The sequence below is a fragment of the Oryctolagus cuniculus genome, chromosome 3 (assembly GCF_051225735.1).
Source record: "Oryctolagus cuniculus isolate XC-2025 breed Fujian yellow rabbit chromosome 3, ASM5122573v1, whole genome shotgun sequence".
Classification (NCBI taxonomy): Eukaryota; Metazoa; Chordata; class Mammalia; order Lagomorpha; family Leporidae; genus Oryctolagus; species Oryctolagus cuniculus.
This window is the reverse complement of record NC_142869.1, coordinates 65574944-65595449: the sequence shown is the minus strand read 5'-3', so window position 1 is coordinate 65595449 and position 20506 is coordinate 65574944.

The following is a 20506-nucleotide window of genomic DNA, read 5'->3' as shown; positions in this document are numbered from 1 at the left end:
AATTGAGCCATTGCTGCTGCCCCCCAAGAGTCTGCACTAGCAGGAAACTAAAGTCAGCAATCAGAGCTGGATCTCAAACCCCAGCACTCCAGCGTGGGACTTGGGACCCTTAACTGATGTAATCACTAGACAAACTGCCTACCACAATTTAAATACTTTTGAATATACTGAAACTTGCTGATGACTTAATAGATTATTTATTTTATAATCTTTATATACACTTGAGAAAAATGAGGAATGTGTTTTCTGTCACTGTTGGGTTAAAATGTTCTATCAATATCTGGTCTGGTTGGTTTATAGTGTTGTGCAAGACATCTGCATTAATTTTCATCTTTGTTAATTTTCTAATTAGTGTTTTATTCTTTACTGAAAATGGAGTACTGCAATCTCTGTTATTCCTGAGTTGTCTGTTCATTTAGTTTTGCCAGTTTTTCTTTCATGTATTTTGGTACTCTGTGGTTAGGTGCACATGTTTATTATATTTTCATGGGTTGATTGTTTCACATTATAGCATATTTTTCTTTATCTCTAGCAATTATTTTTGTCTTAATTTTTGTATGATTAATATAGCCACTTCAGCGCTCTTTTGGTTATTGCTTGCATGAGATATATTTTCCATCTTTTCCTTCTCAGCATCTTTATGTTCTTTATGTTAGTTGGATCATGCCTTTTTAAGCCATTCTGCCAGTATCTGCCTTTTGACTATATAACCCATTTACATTCATATAATTGTTGATAAGATAGAATTTGTGTTTTTCACTTTCCTAGTTGTTTCCTGGATGCCTTATATCTATTTTCTTCCTATGTTCCTCATTACTGCTTTTTTGTATGTTAAATAGATATTTTCTACAGTGCCATTTTAACCATCTCGTTTTTTTTAGTTAATCTCTTGGTGATTCCCCTAGTAACTTTCATTTATGTCTTAATTTTTAACAATCTTTTCAGATTAATGTTATTGTACACAAAAACTTTGTTCCTGGGGCCAGCACTGTGGCATAGTGAGTAAAGCCACTGCCTGCAGTGCCAGAATACCAGATGGGCACCAGTTTAGGAACCGGGTGCTCCATTTTTGATCCAGCTCCCTGCTAATGGCCTGGAAAAGCAGTAGAAGATTTCCTGAGTGTTTGGGCCCCTGCACCTGCATGGGATACCTGCAAGAAGCTCCTGGCTCCTGGCTTTGATTGGCCCAGCTTTGGCCATTGCGGCCATTTGAGAGGTGAACCAGTGGATGGAACATCTCTCCCTCTCTGCCTCCACCTGTGCCTCTATAACTGCCTTTCAAATAAATAAATCTTTAAAAACCAACCAACAAACAAACTTTGTTCCCATATAGCTTCATTGCCTCCTTTTGTTGGTGCTGTATTTGTCACAAATTACATCTTCATATATGTTGTGCCCTTCAACATGGATTTATAATTATTTATGATACTGTTTTTAAAACAACATTGGTGAGAAAGGAATTAGAAACACAAAATATATTTTTTACTATCTTTTATATTAATCTATGCAGTTGTCTTTAACAATACTCTTTATTTGTTCATGGTACTATTCTACATTACTGTCTAATATCTTTCCATTTCAGCCCAATACTGAAGAATTTGTCTTTAGTATTTTTGCAAGGTAAGTATACAAGCAACAAAATCACTTAGGTTTTATTTATAGAAATTAACTCTTCCAGTTTTTTGTTTTATGGAAACTATTTTGGTTTATCTATTTTCATCTTTTTTGCCTTCTTTGCTCCATTTTGGAAGAACAATTCCACTGGATATGAGAGTCTTGATTGATTTTTTTCCCCCTTCAGCATCCTGCTGCCTCTGGGTCCTGCGGGTTCTGATGGTATACCAGCTGTCAGTCACATTGATGCTTTCTTGCATGTGATGAGTTGTTTCTCTCTTGACTGTCTTTGTTATCTATTTCTTCTTCTCTCTTATCGCTCTTCATTTTCTTCTGGTACTCTCATTATATGTATGTTTCTGTGCTGGGTGATGTCCCATGGGCCTCTGAAGCTGTGTTCATTTTTCTGTATTTTTCTTTCTGTTCTTCAGCCTGCATAATATCTATGACGTTTCTTCAAGCTTGCTGATTCTTTCTTCTGTTTGCTCAGATCCAGTCTTTAACCATCCTAGTGAATTTTTCATTTCAGTTAGTGCATTTTGAGCCTCATGTTTCCTATTTTTTATTTGATATTTTTATATCTTTATCAATATCCTATATTTAGTGAGACCTTGTTCTCATATTTCCCTTTAGTTCTCTAGACATAATTATCTTTATTTTTTGGCTATATTAAAAATGTCTAGTACGTTCAACATCTGGATTTTCTCAGGGGTAGTTTCTATTGATTATTTTGTTTTGTTGGGTATGATCATACTTGTTTCTTTATTTGCATGTCTTGCAGTTTTAGCTGAACACTGGACATTTTAAATACAATACTGTGTCAATTCTGGAAATAAGATTTTCCTCTATTTCCAAGGCTGTTGATGTTCCTGCTTTTTTGTAGTTGTTATCTATTTAGTGACATCTGAACTAATTCTATAGTTTGTATTATCTATAATATTTGGCCACTGGAATCTCTGGTTGAGTATTTCAGAGGTCAGCTAATAATTCAACAGAGATTTTCTTAAATTCTTAGAATAATAAGCCTCCCAGTTTTTGCCAAGTGGTTCTGAGCGAGTGTGTGTGTGTGTGTGTGTGTGTGAACACGCCCTCTACACTGAGCCAGGCAGCTGACAAACTCTGTCATAGACTTCACTTCCTACTGTGCAGATCCTCAAGGCCAGGCAGCGATAAGAGGGTAGTGTATTCTTGTGTCATTCCTGAGCACGTCCACAACCCTACATATACTCATGTACTTCTAAATTCTCAGGAATATGTTAGAACTTTTCATTTCCCAGCTTTTCCTTTTAATCTTTCTGGCTAGTCTATTGTTTACACAAACTCTAAACTGTTTCTGTAGACAGTTAACCAAGTTACATAACTGCCTGTAGCTATCTTCAACAATCACCTCCAGGGAAGAGGCTTTGTGCACAGGGAAGCCCCAGTTCAGGTCCGATAAAGGCAGTCTTGCAAAAGTGGTTTCCCAGGGAACACCAGAAAGGTCAAATAATGACTATGTTCTGGGAATAGGGCTTTGAAGATGCTTGTGTCCCATTCTGCCCATGCCAATGACTGCCAAGATACTGATTTTCACTGTGATTGCAAGCTGTTGAGTTTCAAGGCTGCTACTGAGGTGAAAATGGAGAATGAGACCAGGGCAAGTTAGAATACCACCAAGCTCATGTTTCTTACCAACATCACCTGTTTTTGTTGTGTAAACACTCCCTGGTTTGCTTCAAGTCTTTGCCTAATGTTCAGAGTTCTGAAGAAGTTGTCTGACCGTTTTTGCCAGTTTTGTTTTACTTGATTTTCAGAGGAGAGAATTTTTACTGGTTCTTACTCTGCCATCTCTACTGACATCATTGGTTTTTATACTTTATGACCTATACATTTTTTTACTTCTGGAATTTCTATTGGCTTTCTTTCAAATATACCTGTTAGTGTTACAATTTTGCCATTTTGTTTTATGACAATTTTTTTTTAATTATAATTTCCTTTGTCCCTTTCAGGATCCTAAACAAGTTGATTTTGAAATTCATTTTCAGATTAATCTATAGATTATATGGATTGAATTCCTTTTCTGCTCATTGATTTTGATCTTCTCTTTTTAATTCGCTTGCTGACCTTCATGTGTTTTGTAATTTTAGTCTTGGGGACCTAAACTGAGTTTGAGACTCCTCCTCTAACTTCCTCTCACTGGTGCTCACTCGTGTATTTCTTCTCTGTGTTAGAACATTCTGGTTTGCCAGGCCTTTAATCCAAAACCAGATCTGATATTGTAGGCTTGGTGTTACTGTCCCAGCAATATTTAGGCTCTAATAGTTACATCCACCGGGAGGGTTGATTAGGGCCCACCTTCCTCTCTTTCCTCCTACGTTTTTTCTTCATCATACCTTTATGGTTGGGTGTTTTCTCCTCAGCCCCCAATTTTTCACGCAGGCTGGTTCTGCTCTCTCTGGAATATAAACTCCTGGCTTCACCTGCCTTCTTCTAGACTTCAATGCCCAGCAAATTTGTATTTTTGCCCTTGGTGAATACATTGTGTTTCTGTTTGGTTCTATTCTGCAAAAATTTACCTTTCTTTTGAATAGTTTACATTAAAAAAAAGTTGGTTGTGGAAAAAAGGGAATTAAAACATAATTTTGGCATTTTGGGGCATTTGCACAATTAATATGCTGCGTAGGACACCTGCATCCCATATAAGAGTGCCTGGGTTTGAGGTCCATCTTAATTTCCGATTGCAAATTTCTGCTAATGTGCCATCTGAGAGGCAGAATGTGATGGCTCAAGTATTTGGGTCCCTGCAACCCACATGGGAGGCCTTGATTGAGTGCCAGGCTCCTGGCTTCAGCCTGGCCCAGCTCTGATTCTTGCAACATTTGAGGAGTAAACTAGCAGGTGGAAGATCTCTGTTCATATCTGTCTCTGATCTTCAAATAAGCAAAAATAAATACATGTTTTTAAAAGATAAATTTATTTTGGGGCAAAAATATTTCAAATTCCACAGGCACTTTTTATGTAATGCACATTTCCATGAGCTGTTTGAAGACCCCCTACGTAGCATGCTTTGTACATCTCTTATTTTTGTATTTTATCTGTTGTTGCTTGTGCAGGGTACTGGTAGGGGATGAAGATGGACGAAGGGTGCTACTATTATGTCATACTAACAGGAAGTCTCTGGGTTCTCAGGTTTGTCTTCTGCCACACTGATTCAATGTTCTGCAGGTTATTTCTCTCACTATCTTTAAAGGAGAGTTGAATTCTTTGGGTCGCCATGAAATCGATCCTGATTGTTCCTTTTCGCTTTTATGATGTTCTCCAGTCCAGTTTTATGGAAGCTCTTCCTTCTCCTCCCTCTTGCTCTCCCCTTCTGCTCTCTCTTGGTCTTCGTGCTTTTTCATAAACTTGATGGTAACGGAGTTTGCGGCTGACTCTCAGAGTAAGTTATCTTCCCAGGATTGCTCCTGTTCTATGATCTGTTCATTGACACTGTGCTGCTCTGCTTTCATGTTCATTCAATTGCAAACAAGAGGAAACTTCCCAGCTATGGTGTTCATCAACCGTTTGGTTATCTGCACTAGTCTCAGCTCCATGGTTAGTCCCCTCCATGCTAAACGTGCACATGTCCTGGACCAGCTTCCAGGGTTAAGCAGGGTTCATCCTATCTGGCAGTACTGGGTGGGGAGAGGATTTTCTCTTTCCATTTCCTAGTTCTCTTGTAAAGATATTTAGAACATTAAAAACAATTTTTTAAAAAAATATATTTTCTTGAAAAGAACATTTTTTTCAAGATCTTTTAAATTTATTTGGAAGAGTTACAGAGAGAGAGGGAGAGACAGAGAGAAAGAAAGAGAGGTCTGCCATCCACTGATTCATTCCCCAAATGGCGGCAATGGCTGGGGCTGGGCATGTGTGAAGCCAGGAGCGAGGAGCTTCATCCGGGTCTCCCACAAAGGTACAGGGACCCAAGCAGTTGGGCCATCCTCTGCTGCTTTCCCAGGAGCATTAGCAGGGAGTTGGATCAGAAATGGAACAGCTGAGATTCAAACTGGTACCCATATGAGATGCCAACCCTGCAGATGGCTTAACCCACTATACCACAATGCTGGCCTCTAAAAACCACAAAAGTCCTTTACACACTCCATCCAGTATTATTATTTTTTTTTGGCTTTGACCCATACACTTTTATTTTTTAGACGCCTTCAAAAATGGAATGCCCCAGCTCTGGTCTCCCTGGGATGGCTGCTGAATATTTTGATGAGTATAGTTGCCGTTTTTTGTGTCTGTGGGTAGAATGATGGAGAGGGATATGCACTTTACCATTCTGGTTGGCAGGCACCGCTGGCATGGCATGGCATTGCCAGTTACCCAGTTTTGTTCTCCATTCTACTAACATTGGGGTGAAAGAGCACAGTTTTGAGGCTATTGTTTCTGCATGATAGAAATAATGCACGTGGACCATTGTAGAAAAAAGTTGGGAGAAGCCTGATCAGACCTGAAGATGTGTTGATTAGAATCCATATAAAAAAATCCAAATTTCTAAGAGCAAATTTTCCTTTCGTGTTGGTGGTGCTGAATTTCTGCTTTCAGATTAACACCCTCAAACCTCAACTGTCCTTATGTTTAGGGCTCCCAAGGAAGCTCTAGGTAGGAAAACTTTTACAAGATATCTTTTATAGACGAATTCTGGAAAAATAAAGTCGGAAATCTGGAAGTAAAGCTTGAAAATTTTGAAATTTTTTCATGAATTTTTAAATTGTTAGGGCCACCTGTGACTGGGTTTTAACCCTTTCAGCACAGATTGCGATGAAAATCAGAACTACCCATCAGAATGCATGCCGGACGCAATGCTGGGAGAGGGGCTGCTATGCCAGGCATTCATTCTTTTCTTGCTGGGCCATAGGGGACTTGAAGGTCTCCTAAGGAAAAAGCCAAAGAAGCAGGTGGGGTGGGAGAGGGAGGTGGGGATTCCCTCGAGGGTTGGCCTGGTGGTGACTTGCAGGTATGGACATATGTCAGTTTACCAACAGCTGCCATGCTGGTAACTGAAAGCCAGCCACAAGCTCTGGACCATGCTCTCTTGCTCACTGTGGTGCCCCTAGGCCCCCACCTAAGCACCTGCCTTATAGCTAGAACTCAATTCATGTGGAAGAAGTGGAAATGGACAAGAAATATCTAAGCACACACCGATAGGCCTGGTGCAAAGGGGAGTACGCAAGGACAGTGGTGGACATTTTCCCATGCATAAAGCAGCGTTATAGGACTTGCCCTTTTTCTACTTCATAGAGAACTAGGAAAAGACATCGCGGGGAAACATCCGTTTTTCACCAGGGAAAGAGCCTGTTGGGTATATTCGAGGAGGTGTTGACACAGTGCCAGGCACCCAGGGGGAGCCAGAGCAGACTCGTGGCCATGGCATTGCAGTCGCTAATTTCTTCTTCAGCCAGAGTCAACAAGCAAAGCAGCAGTCGGAAAATTAGCATGCATTTTCTCCTGGAAAACATGTTCAATGCTCCTTGGTGAACTGAAGAGTGAACCAAAGGCAGGCAAACGTTCCTTTCAGGGGCTACCTGGTTCATACCTCATTCTCCATCGCTGCTTACTGCCAGCCCAGCCCTGGTACCTATCACAATTAATATGCAACTTGGGCTCACATCCCTCCCCCCTGCCACACCAAGGCCCCAGGAAACACACCCCGCTAGGGGAGATTCCTCCTACGGCTGGCTGCATGCCGGCCTCGGAGCATCGGCTTGGGCACACTTCTTCCCTGCACTCCCCGTTCGCCTACAGCCTTCCCAGCCCGGATGGGCAATCATCACACTTCATTGTCCAGTACCATCATTACAATATTGTTATCATCTGAGCTGGAGTCTGACACTTTCTCTAAGACCTTTCAAATAACCCCTTTACTAGGCTTCAGTACCAAACCATTCAGGGCAAATCTCTGCTTTGTGCTTGTCAGCCTTAATAGACTGGATGTCAGCGGAGCCTGTAAGAAGTGCCTGCTCCGCAGCTGTCAGTCAGTCCTGGTGGTGTCAGCCGAGAGCGTGGCTGGAGCTGGCTGGATTAGAGGGTAGTTACCATAGCTGTCACACCGCTGACAGCCTGACACCCACACTCCCAACTTCCTCTTACTGTACTTGGTTTCCGTGGGGTCTCCGGACCTTTCTTAAGGTGGTTCTCTCTATTGGAAACAGATCATCCTTTGGCCAGCATCTTCCAAAGCTGGGCTCCGTTCTCTTCTGTTCTGGTTCTTAGAAAGCCCCCGGCTTTAAGCAGCTTTTATATTTCAGTGAATATTTCTAACCCCATTTCAACAAAAGGGCCACCTCCGGACATTTTCCAAGTTGACAGAAACTCTGTGTGTGTCTGTGTGCATATTTCTGTTTGGTCGTCCTCAGTATTTAAGGGTGTATAACTCTCACTAGAAATGCTTCCTCTTATCTCTAACCCATCTCTCTCGTTTTTGAGCATTTGTTTCTCTGGTTCTTTGTGTTAGATGGGAAGTTAAGTGTGTGTGTGTGTGTGCATGTGCGTGCACACAGGTGCATGTGCGCACATACGTGCATGTGTGCACGGCAGGGTTTGTGTGTACATAGAACTGTTGACTTATCTAGGAGTGTTTGTGGGTGGATATATATTCAGACCTAATGAAAGGCAGTCAGCTAACAGCCAAGGCAGGAAGAACAAATTGGCAACTCTCCAAACCCAGCCTTAGTTAACATTCACCTCCTATGCAGCCAATTAGTGAACGAAGTTTACCTCCTCTGCTTCCTGTTCTCCTGCTCTCGGGTTTTCATTCACCCCCCTCCGGCCCCGCCCCTCTCCTCATCCTCCCCGCCTCCTTTGCACATTTGTTAAAGGTTTACTATCTTGCAGTCCCCATGGACACCAGGCTAACAAAAATGAGTGTGACTACACCCTGTACACAACTTCACAGCTGCCTGCTCACATTCCTCAGGTATGTTTGAATTTCATAGGCTTTTACTTCTGACCAGGGAGCTGCACTTAATTAACGCTTCCATTTACTTAGCTAATAGTCAAGGCTGATTTGCTTTTATTAAACTAGGCTTTGGGACCAGAAATGCAACTTTTGCACAATCTTAAATTTGCTTACTGTTCTAACTTGCTGTAGAATTAAACTTGAGTCTGTATGCTAAACACGGCTTTTGGCACATACCAAGTACATACGTGTTTAGTGTTGTGTGCCTGTAGGGGAGACCCAGCACTAGGCTTCCAATAATCTACACGTACCATGGGAAGGTCACTGCATCTGTGGAACCTCAGCTACCTGTTCTCAAATTGGGGATACACCTAGCTGACAGCCTTATATGTTTGGTCTATGATCCAAATGTGACTGATCAGCTACAGAGGGCGAGATAGCACAAATGCCGATTGTGACGGTAGTAAGTCTTACTCTATCTGCTTGCATGCATCATTGAAAGCAACCCTAGATTAGATTATTTATCTTATGTTCTTGTCCACATATGCTTTTTAAAAATTTTCTAGCATATAACAACAAGGCTGAAAAAACTTCTGTGATAAAGATACCAGATTACATATTGATTAAATGTATGGACTCGCTCAAATCAGGAGCCTTCTGTGGTCTTCCCTGGTTGTAGTTATTTTTTTTTTAACATGTGTGACTTCTAATGACCACTGTTTTCAGTGAACCTAGGAAAATGGCTCAAATTAAAAAATGAGTACCTCGAGTGCTAGATAATTTTATAATCCTTATAATTGTGCCGGAAGCTTCACAGGATAAAGTTCAAACCAGAAAACGAAACATGTAGTAAACACAAGAGAAAGGCCGGGGGTGGGGAGGAGATAGAGGAACTTTACGGTTTAGGTGCCAAAGTAAAAGATATATATTTTCCCAGTTCTTCCTCTCTATTCCAAAAAATATTTTTTAAATACAAAGACCCTTATATTTCACCCAATTAAATGTTGGAAAACAGCCTCTCAATATTAGTTACAAGCATTCAGGAGTATGAAAGTCAGCCACGTCCGCCACATTCTCACTTTGCTCTAACACACACGTTTTATACTGTGACAACCAGAGGGTCAGCGATTCAGCTAATCTGGAGGCAAGCAGCACGGGGAACAAAGAAGTGGGTTGTGCAAAGGTCCTGGGCCAGGATCCCAGTCTGCAGCAGCGATCTGAATACATGGGCAAACCCCATTCTTCCCGAGCCCCACTTGGGACCGGAGGCCTGAGCTCTCCAGGAGCTGTTGGAGGTGAGGGACCCCTCTGTGTGCCCGGGGCTGAGAGAGCTGGAGAAACGGACCCCCAGCATTGGCTAGCACCATAATTAGCTGAGGAAATAACTGGCCAGCTGTAGTCAAAGCCTCCTTTTACTGCTGAAAGTAGTAAGGGTGTTCCTCCTCCTTTCTCCCCATGCTCTCCTGTGGCCGAAATTCCCAACTGCAAACTCTTGAGATCATGCCTGTGGATGCTACGGGCCGCGCGGGTCCAGGGGCTTCTCCTGCAGACTTCGAAGGAATCCATGGCTGGAATCCACAGATTCCTGACTGTGTGTCTTTCAGTCCTCATGCCCCTCATCTGCAAGACAGGGAAAATTTGGAGGTGCACATGAATAAGTGGGCAACTTCCTACAGCTGTGGCATGGTGGATGGCACAGCCTATGGCTGGCTGCTCTTCTCCTGGCTGACATCTAATACAGGTTCTGAGTTCTCTGAGTTTATGAAAAACTAAGAAACCTGCAAGATGTTAGTCTTCTTCCTACTTCACCCTGTGCAATGGTGCTGGGGTATTCATTCATTTATTCACTCTTGCATTTTAGTTACCCATTCATTTAATAAGTAAGGGGTGGGCATTTGGCACAGATGTTAAGATGCTGCTTGTGATGCCAGGACCCTATAGCAGAGTGCCTGGGTTCGAGTCCTGGCTCTGCTTCCAATTCCACTTTCCTGCTACTGTGTATCCTGGGAGGGAGAAGGGGATCATCCCAGTAGCTGGGTCCCTGCCACCTGCCTGGGAGACCCAGATTGATTTCCAGGCTCCGGGTTTCAGCCTAGTCCAGCCTTGGCTGTTACAGGTATTTGGGGGAAGCGAAGCAATGGGAGAAAGACCTCTTTGTCTTTCTGCCTTTCAAAGAAATAACAACTTAAAAATAAATACTTGAAGGTCTCTTGTATGCCAGGCACTCGACCAGCTGAAGAGTTGCAAAGGTCACTGTGGCTTTCCCTCCAAGGGATTCCCAGTCCGGGGAGTAGGCATCTGCGTTTACACGAATCTAATCAGAGGCATAGCAGCAAATACAGTGTGAAGCTGGCAACATCTAGGAGGTAGCATTTTGTTCTGTTAGGAATGTCCAGACATGTGTCCCAGAAAAGAAGCCCTTAGAGTGGAGGTGGACTGAACGGAGGAGAACATTTTATATGGATGCACAGTCTTGTAAGCGATGAAAGCAGGGGATGTTGGGAAAACTGCAGCCCATGGGTGCTCTGGGGGTGAGTGACCGGGAGCCTGGGTCCAGCAAAGAGAGGCCTCGGAACCAGGCTTCCCTCAAGGTTTGGGGATCTGCTGCAGGAGCCAAGAAAGGGGATGACAAGATCAGCTTTGCCTTCCAGAAAGATCACTCTGATTCCAGGACAGTGGATATTTTTGTACCAAGAATTAGCTCAGCAGGGAGATTAAAAAAAAAAAAAAAAAAAAGCCTCTGGAAGGCAGAGGGGGAAATGGAATAGAAGGGATGAATCCCGGAAGATGAGGAAGGAGGCCACGCCCAGGCTCCGGGAACTAAAGCAGGCAGGGCTCCAGGGTGGTCTCCGGCTTCCGCCTTGGAGGACCCACGCGGAGAGCAGAAGCTTCTCCGAGACACCGAACAGAGCGGAAGCTGTGGTTTAGCGAGCGCCCCTAGGGTGAGAAGGGTTGGCACAGCCGACAGCTGAGTATGGTTGAGGGCCGGTTCACCAGAAGTGCTTGGCACACGTAGTGGAAAAGGGCTCTGGAAGAAGACCTGGAGGTCTCAAGCATGGGTTCGGCAGGTGAAGCCTCAGGTCGGGGCGAGGCTGGGCAGGGAAAGACAGGAGGTGAAGTGGAGGATGGAGCCCTGTGAACCGCTAGTGTCAGGGACAGCGCCAGGTGGGGAAGGCGTGGGCGTGGGTATTTGAACCTGGTGGGAGGTGGTGGCGGTTGTTAATTCTCGGGGAGTCAAGTAGTGGAGGATTTCCAGCCAGCCCTGTGAGGGAAGTCCAGTCGTTTCTGACGCATCACAGTGGGGCTGGGTAGGAGTCAGAGAGCCCAGGAGGGCGCTTCTGAGCCTGGGGGGTGGAGGAGGAGGCCTGGCTGCCCGGAGGCGGCGGCGGTTAAGGGCTGGAGGGTAGCGGATCTCCCTCTCGTTAGGGCTCAAGTCACGCCTCTTGGCATGCGGCTTTCTTTTCCTTCCCACATCTCTGATTGTGTCTTGTAAATCTTTAAGCCTGCTCCTTTAGCCCTCTCGGATACCCACTTCAAAAATATGTAATGAATCAAAAGAATTAGCATTTGTCATCTCCAGGAATCCCAGGTGGCTCAAACCAGTCCCGGGTAGCTTGAGTTACATGCTTGTGTTCTGAAAGCTCTCCTCTCAAATGGATTGCATCACTGCCTCCTGGCAAACCCGACAGGTAGATGCCCCCCTCGCCTCACCCTGCTTTCCTCCTCACAGCAGGCGGGAGTGACGAGCCGCCTGCCACCAGCAGCTGAGGCACCCAGAGACCCCAGGTCTCCAAACAGCTTCCAGCGCTTCCTTCTCTAAACGGCACCAGCGCCTGCCGGAGATGAGCAGCGAGAGAGAGACATCTGTGATATCTGATGACAATCATCTCTGATTAGAGTGTCACTCCACAGCACAGGCGAGCGGGGCCACAGCTAATTAGCAATGGGAGGCCAGCCCTCTGTTTACTGGAATTGTACTAACAAGTTGCAGCTTTTTCCGACACAGAAGCGCCGTTGCACGAATGCCAGCCAGGAACCCTCCCTGCAACGGTTTAGGGACAGAGCTGCTGCGTCCCCACGAAGCAAACTGTGGTCTGCAAATGCCTTGGTGCTGAGAGCCACATTCGGTTCTTGTTCCCACCTCTGTAAGCGGTCACCTCCAGGACAGTGGTAGAGTCAGTTGCTGGAGAGCAGTTGACCGCATTCTAAGTGGACTCGCACTTTCAAATGAATACCTTGTACTTTTTTTCTTTTTTAGCAGTTCTTGGGCTGTGTCAGGGAATCAGGTAAATCTGAGAAATGTAGCTAAGATTGGCCTTCTCATCTGAGCTAAAGGGCAAAAGCAGCAGACATAAAGACGAGAAGCTTCATAGGAATTTAAAAGACAAGCTCTGTCTTAACTCATGACTGTTTGATATGTTTGAACTGTTGCTTATAAACGGCGCGGATTTAGGATGTATTTCCAGTTCTTGCTGTAGAATCAGCCCAGTTGAAATCATTTTCAAATTACCTTCCCAAGCTTTCACCAACATAAGGAACCATTTCCGCCTAAATTCTCCTTCACCCATTCGAAGACTTTCTCTGAAAACTTCCAGAAATGATAGGCTAGTCTATAGTTTCCACATCCTTTAGAAACAAATGTATCTAACTCAGGACACACGGATTGGCAGCATTTTGGGGGACAGCACTGCCCTACTGCTGATCTGTCTGCTGTTACTATTTGAGCATGCTGTCAAAATACTTCTGTCTTGGAAACAGAAAATTTTGGAGGATTTTGCTACATTAATGACAATGAGCAGCAGCATCCTCTGATCGCTGCCACCCAAAGCTCAGCTCAGACCTCCTCAGGTGGACTCCTTTTTCTTAAGGCAGAGCTGCCCTCTGCTCCCAGTAGTCCCCAGTGCAAAGTCACAGTACTACCGGTATTTTGCTGGATTCCCACTCTCCTCCTCTTGGTCAAAGCCAGTTTGTTTGGAGACTTTCGAAAAACAAAATCGCATAGTAATTCTGGAAGCCTTATGTTGTTATGTATGGGGATGACTTTTTACAGGCTTTGTCGAAACTGAGAAATACGTTAATTCATTTGCCCCATGAGGACTATGGATTATTCATCTTGAAAATACACGTGGTGCTCCTAGCACGGTTGTATCAAATGTCACCTACTGCAAATATAAACATTGTCAGGTGTCACGTCTATTTTGGATGTGGTATTTCATTTTGGTGCTGTTTAAGATTATATATGTGTATCATCAAAAGCGCAGTCAGGGTGGCTTTCAGTAAATCTCCATATTTAGAAATTCAAAAGTGTCTTAAGCCTTTTCATTCATTTTGTTTACATTCGTAATTTAACACAAGCAAACTTTTTTTTTTTTTTTTGCTTAATGAAAGAGTGTTTTTTTAAAAACAAACAAACAAACAAAAAAAACTTTAAACCAAATTCCCTGTCCAGGTGGAGGGCTGATTACCAATCTTTGGTCTGGAGGTAAATTTTACAGCTGTTTTAAACCTGTGAAATTGGGTCTTACATTGGAAGTGCTGACACAGCCCTATCCGCCATGCATTGGCGTGAACTATCCCGCTGTAATAAGCAGTTATTATGTATGTGTAAAAATAATGAGAGGCCGCGTCTGAAGAGAGTTAATGTGAAATGCTAAGCAATTATACTTGGTTACACAGTATAGGCGAATATGCCTTCCTATAGCTGCCCTGTTTTCTTTTCTTGTCCTCCAGAACTCCTAATGAAAAGTCGGAGACCTGACTGTAATGATAAGCAACCATTCACACGTCCTTTGTGTCAAGGCTGTTGCATTAATGCTTCCTTTCATATAACATTTTGCATAGCCTAAAGCATCTATTAAAATCCTTTGTAAAATTCATGAAACAAAAGTGGTGGGTTGAGTCTAGGGGGAGAGAAAGTAAGCTGCTTATTAGCAGAAAGTCAAAAACACAGGGCCAATTACAGATCTGAACAAGAAGGGGCCGAGGAACAGCGCGGGGAGTAATTCTTTCTTCAGCCCAATGGGCTCGAGCGAGGGGCAGGGTGGCTGGAAATAGAGCAACAGTCTGAGCGGTAATTAAACAGCGATGTTTGGGGTTAGAAACAGCTCTATAACAACGGAAGGAAGTGCTCAGACTCGAGCAATTGTCTGGCCGCACCAAGATGCTAAATTGGATGGATTTAGGGGTTGTTCCCTAAAGGAGAGCTGGGGGGTAGTGAAGGGGAGCGGGGGCTCAGGAGATATGTAAAGAATCTGTTTGGTATTTCAAATGTTGTAAATTAGATTTAAAAGAAAAGGCGAGCGAGCGCGCGCGCCTTCCTGCAGAACCTGCAACATCAAACTGAATAAACCACAGTACGATTGCCCTTTTTCTGTTATAAACTTGGCATTAAGCTTGTCATGTTCAATGACAGCTTCCTAGGCCTCACGCTTTACCCTTTGGAATTTGAAAGATTGGCAGGTGTCATGATTTCCTTAACATAGAAGACCTCGCAGATAATGTTCACCATGCACATTTATGCGTCCGTAACTCCACTTGCCTCGTTTCCATATCAGCGGGTGAGCTTTCCACGCAGGCTGCTGGTGCCGGGGCTGCCCAGAAGTCTATCTGGCCTGGGGACAGCGCGTACGCCAAAGGAGCTTGCAGTAGACGCTGCACTTTTATGATTCTCCTTAGCAGTCTAAACATGCCCCACATTTACAATAATGAGGCTGCTTTGTAGAGAGCGGCTCTCTGAGAGCATTGTTACTTTGCTTTGAAATGTTGAATGCAACCAGAATGGCTCTTGTCTGACTTAAGACTAGAAACAGGGTCCCATTTAAACAATAATCCCCTCTCTTGGCACCCTCCCACCCCAGTAAGATCCTTCCAAGAGGGGGAAAAATATCAACAGGAAGGAAAACGCAAACTCCTGTTGAAGGGCCTAGAGTTCCCTTCCAAGGGACTTCCGAGGGCACCTGTTTGTCCCGCCCCATGTCACCTGCAAGTAAGCAAATGGACCTCTGCAGTGCTGTCAGTGGCTGGAAGAAGGAAGAAGCTGACATTTTGTTTTCCAGCCCAAAGAGGAAGGATGAGCAGTTGGCTATGCGCGAACCCTTTAACAAAAACCGTTTCATACGAGATTTCAATAAATCCAACCCACCTCCTTTAGTCTTAATTATAGAGAAAAGGTTAAGTATCTAAAAAAATACAGAACAGAACATGCCCACGGTTGTCTTATGCTCAGGGCCAGTCTAGTTTCATAAAAACCTGGGCATCAGTTAATTGATCATAGCTTTGAACATTTCAGTATTTATAGCTAACAGAAAAAAAATTCCTTGGCAGTTCTTTTCAAGAGGTTAAGAAAATACTCTGAACCTTAGATGCTTTTTTTTTTTTTTTTTTTTTTGGACAGGCAGAGTTAGAGAGAGAGACAGAGAGAGACAGAGAGAGAAAGGTCTTCCTTCCATTGGTTCATCCCCCAAATGGCTGCCACGGCCCGCACGCTGCGCCGATCTGAAGCCAGGAGCCAGGTGCTTCCTCCCGGTCTCCCTAGGCGGGTGGAGGGCCCAAGCACTTGGGCCATCCCCCACTGCCTTCCCGGGCCACAGCAGAGAGCTGGCCTGGAAGAGGAGCAACCAGGACAGAATCTGGCGCCCCAACCGGGAAGGCGCCGCAGGCGGAGGATTAGCCTAGCGAGCCACGGCGCCGGCCACCTTAGATGCTTTAACATTTTTGTGGATATTTTTTCGATGAGCTGCATTCCTCAATATAAACCATTAACGTAAATACTAGAAATAAAAATTCCAGAGCATCCTCACTGTTGGAGTACTTCAGAATGTTTTCTTATTTTAGGGATGGGGGGATCTGAGCTTTTCTTCTGTGGAAGACTGGTGTATTTTTGGTACATATTCACACTTGGCAGTCAAAGACATTATATATTTCAATGTATCCATCTTAGACATTGGATTCACAAGAAGCTCAACTCAAAACTATGTTTTAGGGGTCTTCAAAAAGTTCATGAAAATGCAGAGTATGAAAAAATAAAGGATTTCAAAAAATGTGTACACCAAAAGTAAACTTAATCTTCTGGTTCCATTTTCTCTATGAACTTTTCATTTTTTAAAGATTTATTTATTTGAAAGTCAGAGTTACAGAGAGAGAGAAACAGAGAGAGAGAGAGAGAGAGAGAGAGAGATCTTCCATCTGCTGGTTCACTCTCCAAATGGTCATAGTGATCAAGGCTGGGCCAGGCTGAAGCCAGGAGCCAGGAGCTTCCTCCAGGTCACTAACATGGCTGCGGGAGCCCAAGCACTTGGGTCATCTTTTACCGCTTTCCCAGGCCATAGCCGAGAGCAGGATCTGAAGTTGGGCAGCCAGGACTTCAACTGTTGCCCATAATGGACGCCGGTGTTGCAGGCAGCAGCTTTACCTGTTACACCACAGCGTCAGCCCCTCCTTGAACTTTTTGAAGTTCTCTCAGATTGGACACTTACTCTATGTCAAGCTCTGTATTAGTTGCAGGAAGACAGAAATGGTCAGGGAAGGCATCCAAGACACAGAAAATGCATCGGCCCTCTCTTACTGACCTGTAACCCTGGTTTGATATCTTATAGTTTTTATGTTGCCTTGGTAAACGTTGCTAAATAAGACACACACACACACACATACTTATAAGAGTAGAAGGAAGCTCACCCTTTGCAACCCTTATCCCACTTTTGGTTTCTCGCGGCCCCAAAGGTACATGTGCCACTCAGGTGTAAAACACAAAGCACTGTGCTCTCTTTGGTAGACAGTAATCTATGGCTTATAGAGAGAACTATCCTGTATCCTTACAAATAAATTGTAAACACAAAAAATGAATTACTGTAGTTTTGAAACTTCTACATATATTGCTTTTATAAATTAAAGAGAAACATTTTTTCCTTTAATTTCTTGCACTGATAATCTCAATAATGAGCCAAAAATTGAAAAAATTTTAAATAGGAACTTTTGCTCTTTTGATCTTTAGAAAGCCAAAAGAGTAGACATTTTTTTTTATTTCAGATGATGATACAATTTTTAGGGGGTGAAAGATAATATTTCTTTAAAACATTTTTAATGTTATGTATAAAAGAATTATCTGTAACACAAGTTGGGTTTACAATGTGCAATATTAAAGTGAACAGCTTGAATTTCTGTCTAACTGGAAACTAGACACCACTAAAACCTTTGGCTACCTCCAAGGCGCCCCTCCCACCTCCTAAGGGGACATCTACCTGAAACTTTCTATTTGTACCATTTTGTAGGGTTTTAAGAGTAGTTTCTGTCATAGATGCATCTATCACTTAGCTTCGTTAGCTAGGAGCTTTATAAGACAGTATAAAATCATGTGGCCTTTTAATAATAGCTTTTCTCATTCAAAACTCTTAAGATTCATTTGTAAGATATACCTATACATTTATGTTTTTTGTAGTCTTTAAAGTACTTTTCTCTTAATTTTTGATTTTCTGTATCACCCCTTTTCCTTCTTGCATAGTATTCCACAGTGTGCCTAAAACAATGCCATCTATTTCCCTGTCAGTGGGCACCGAGAGCTTTTCAGCGTTCCTGCTTGTTGACTTGCCGTTATATGGGCACTGCTGCTGGGATTGTGCTAGTCTCAGTGTCTAGGTGTGTGTACGCAAGAATTTCTCTCAGACTGATTTTTTTTCTCCTAAAAAATACCACAAATGTCAAAAGCAAATATAGGGCTGGCACTGTGATGTGGTGGCTAGAGCCACCACCTGTGGTGTCGGAATCTCATGTGGGCGCCTGTTCGAGTCCTGGCTGCTCCACTTCCGATCCAGCTCTTTGCTGTGGCCTGGAAAAGCAGTAGTTGGCGTAAGTCCTTGGATCCCTGCATCCGCGTGGGAGACCTGGAGGAAGCTTCTGGCTCCTGGCTTTGGACTGGCACAGCCCTAGCCATTGCGGTCAATTGGGGAATGAACCAGCGGATGGAAGACCTCTATCTTTCTTTCTCTGCCTTTGCCTCTCAGTAATTCTGCCTTTCAAATAAATAAATAAGCCTTTAAAATAAAAAGCAAATACATTGCTCTTCTTTTCCTAAAGCTCTATGAAGTTGCACTGATGGAAATCATGTGAAAAAAAATCAGAGTTTTTATGTACAGAGAACAAGGGGAGCATGGCTCAGTGGCAGGCAGCTTTTGTGCGGATTGAATCACGAGGGCTTTGAACTGGGAGGGCGAATAAAGACAGAAGTATCAGAAGTTTCTGAACGGAAATACCCAGAACCTGCTCTAGGCAATCCATGCTGATACCAGCACAGTTCCGGTTGCTAAAAGAGCGGGGAACAGCAGGAAAAGTGCATGTAAGGAAACGGAGTCATTTCCACTAAAATGATGACGGGAATCTCACTTAGGCTTCTCTTTTTGTTTGTTTGTTTTTCAAGAGAGCACATAAACCAAACCAAAAAGGGGGGAGAAAACCCACATGGCTTCTGTCTCTGGAATAGGAAATGAAAATGCATGTTTGGCAAAAGACCTCCAAATTTTCTGAACTATTATCTCCCTATAGTTTCACTAACATGTTAACCTACTTAGAGCAATTAGTGCTTCATTAGTGAGGCTAACTAACTGTTGCCGGGCCCTGTAATGATTTGCCAGGCTTTCCAGATACAAGTGCATAATCAATGTTTTCCAATTACTTCTATAGTGCAACCACTATTTCAAATAAACTAGATAATAATACAAACCCATTACTGGAGCTGAAGGAGCAGAGGCATTTAATTGCAAGGCAGTTCTTCCCAGCTTTTAAAATTTTTCACACTAATGAAGTGTCATACAAAAAAGTTGTATTGATTTTTCCACCACATGGCTTCAACCACAAATATGTAATTATCCCTTTTATATCTAGCTGGGGGATTAAAATAATCTATAGTATATAGCCTTTACTTATCCCTGATGGGTTTAGTAGTACTTTTACCCTTTTCAAAATATGCAGCCTTTTGATGAATGAACTTTAGGCAAAATGTTGCTTTATCCACTTCAAATCTTTGCTTCTTCAAGTCTGTTTGTGTGCAGGCATTAAAGCCTGAAACCTCAACCTTCCAAAACCTCCTAAAGAACATATTCTGATATAATTTAATTTACTGACAGCCTCTTAGATAATTTTCTCCCCTAAAGAAATCAACATGGGTATACAGTATCACACATTAGCAGTACCTATATTTGCATATTACTATAGTTATATTTTTATTCATAGCTAACATTTTATTAACCACATTATATTTTTACACAAATAAAGTGGCCTTGGCATTAATTAGGACCAATTCTTTCCCAGGTTTCAAGGAGAAAAAAAAAACAAAAAAAGAATGATCACTGGCATTAACTTTCTTATTTTTTCATCACGGTTCAGTCAATAGAGGAGGGAAAAGCAAGTATTTTCTTTACCAAAAGAAAAAGTCATTATAAGCATAAAATGAATTTTGCAGAGATTGGGAATTAATGCTGGGAGCACAGGGCTTTTTTAAAAAATTAGCTTGTCTTTCTTGATCTTTTTATACATAAATTGGTCCCTTTCAACGTTTTTGCTGAAGGTTCTTTTGGTTACACTTTCACATTATTTCAATTATGGTCAGTATAAAAGTAGACTCAAAAGGGTAAAAAACCCCACAGCTTAAATGTCTGCAAGACCTTGTTCTTAGCATTCACATGTCAAAAACTGCGTCTCCCTATAGTTTCACGAACGTGTTAACCTACTGACCACCTGAGTTCCCCCGGATGCAAGGTTTTCACGATTTCTTGCCTGTCTGTGTGTTGTGTGGTTTAAGGAAACACTCACGATTACATTAATACACTGTATTTCAGAGACTGCAAAATTCTGTCCAGGGGCTTGTGGACACTGAAAAATGTTATACGTCAACACGGGAACATCTGGAAGCCAAAATGTAATGGTGTAAGGCTAGAAACTTAATTTTTTAGTGACATTTTAAAACTTAGGATTTCATGTTAA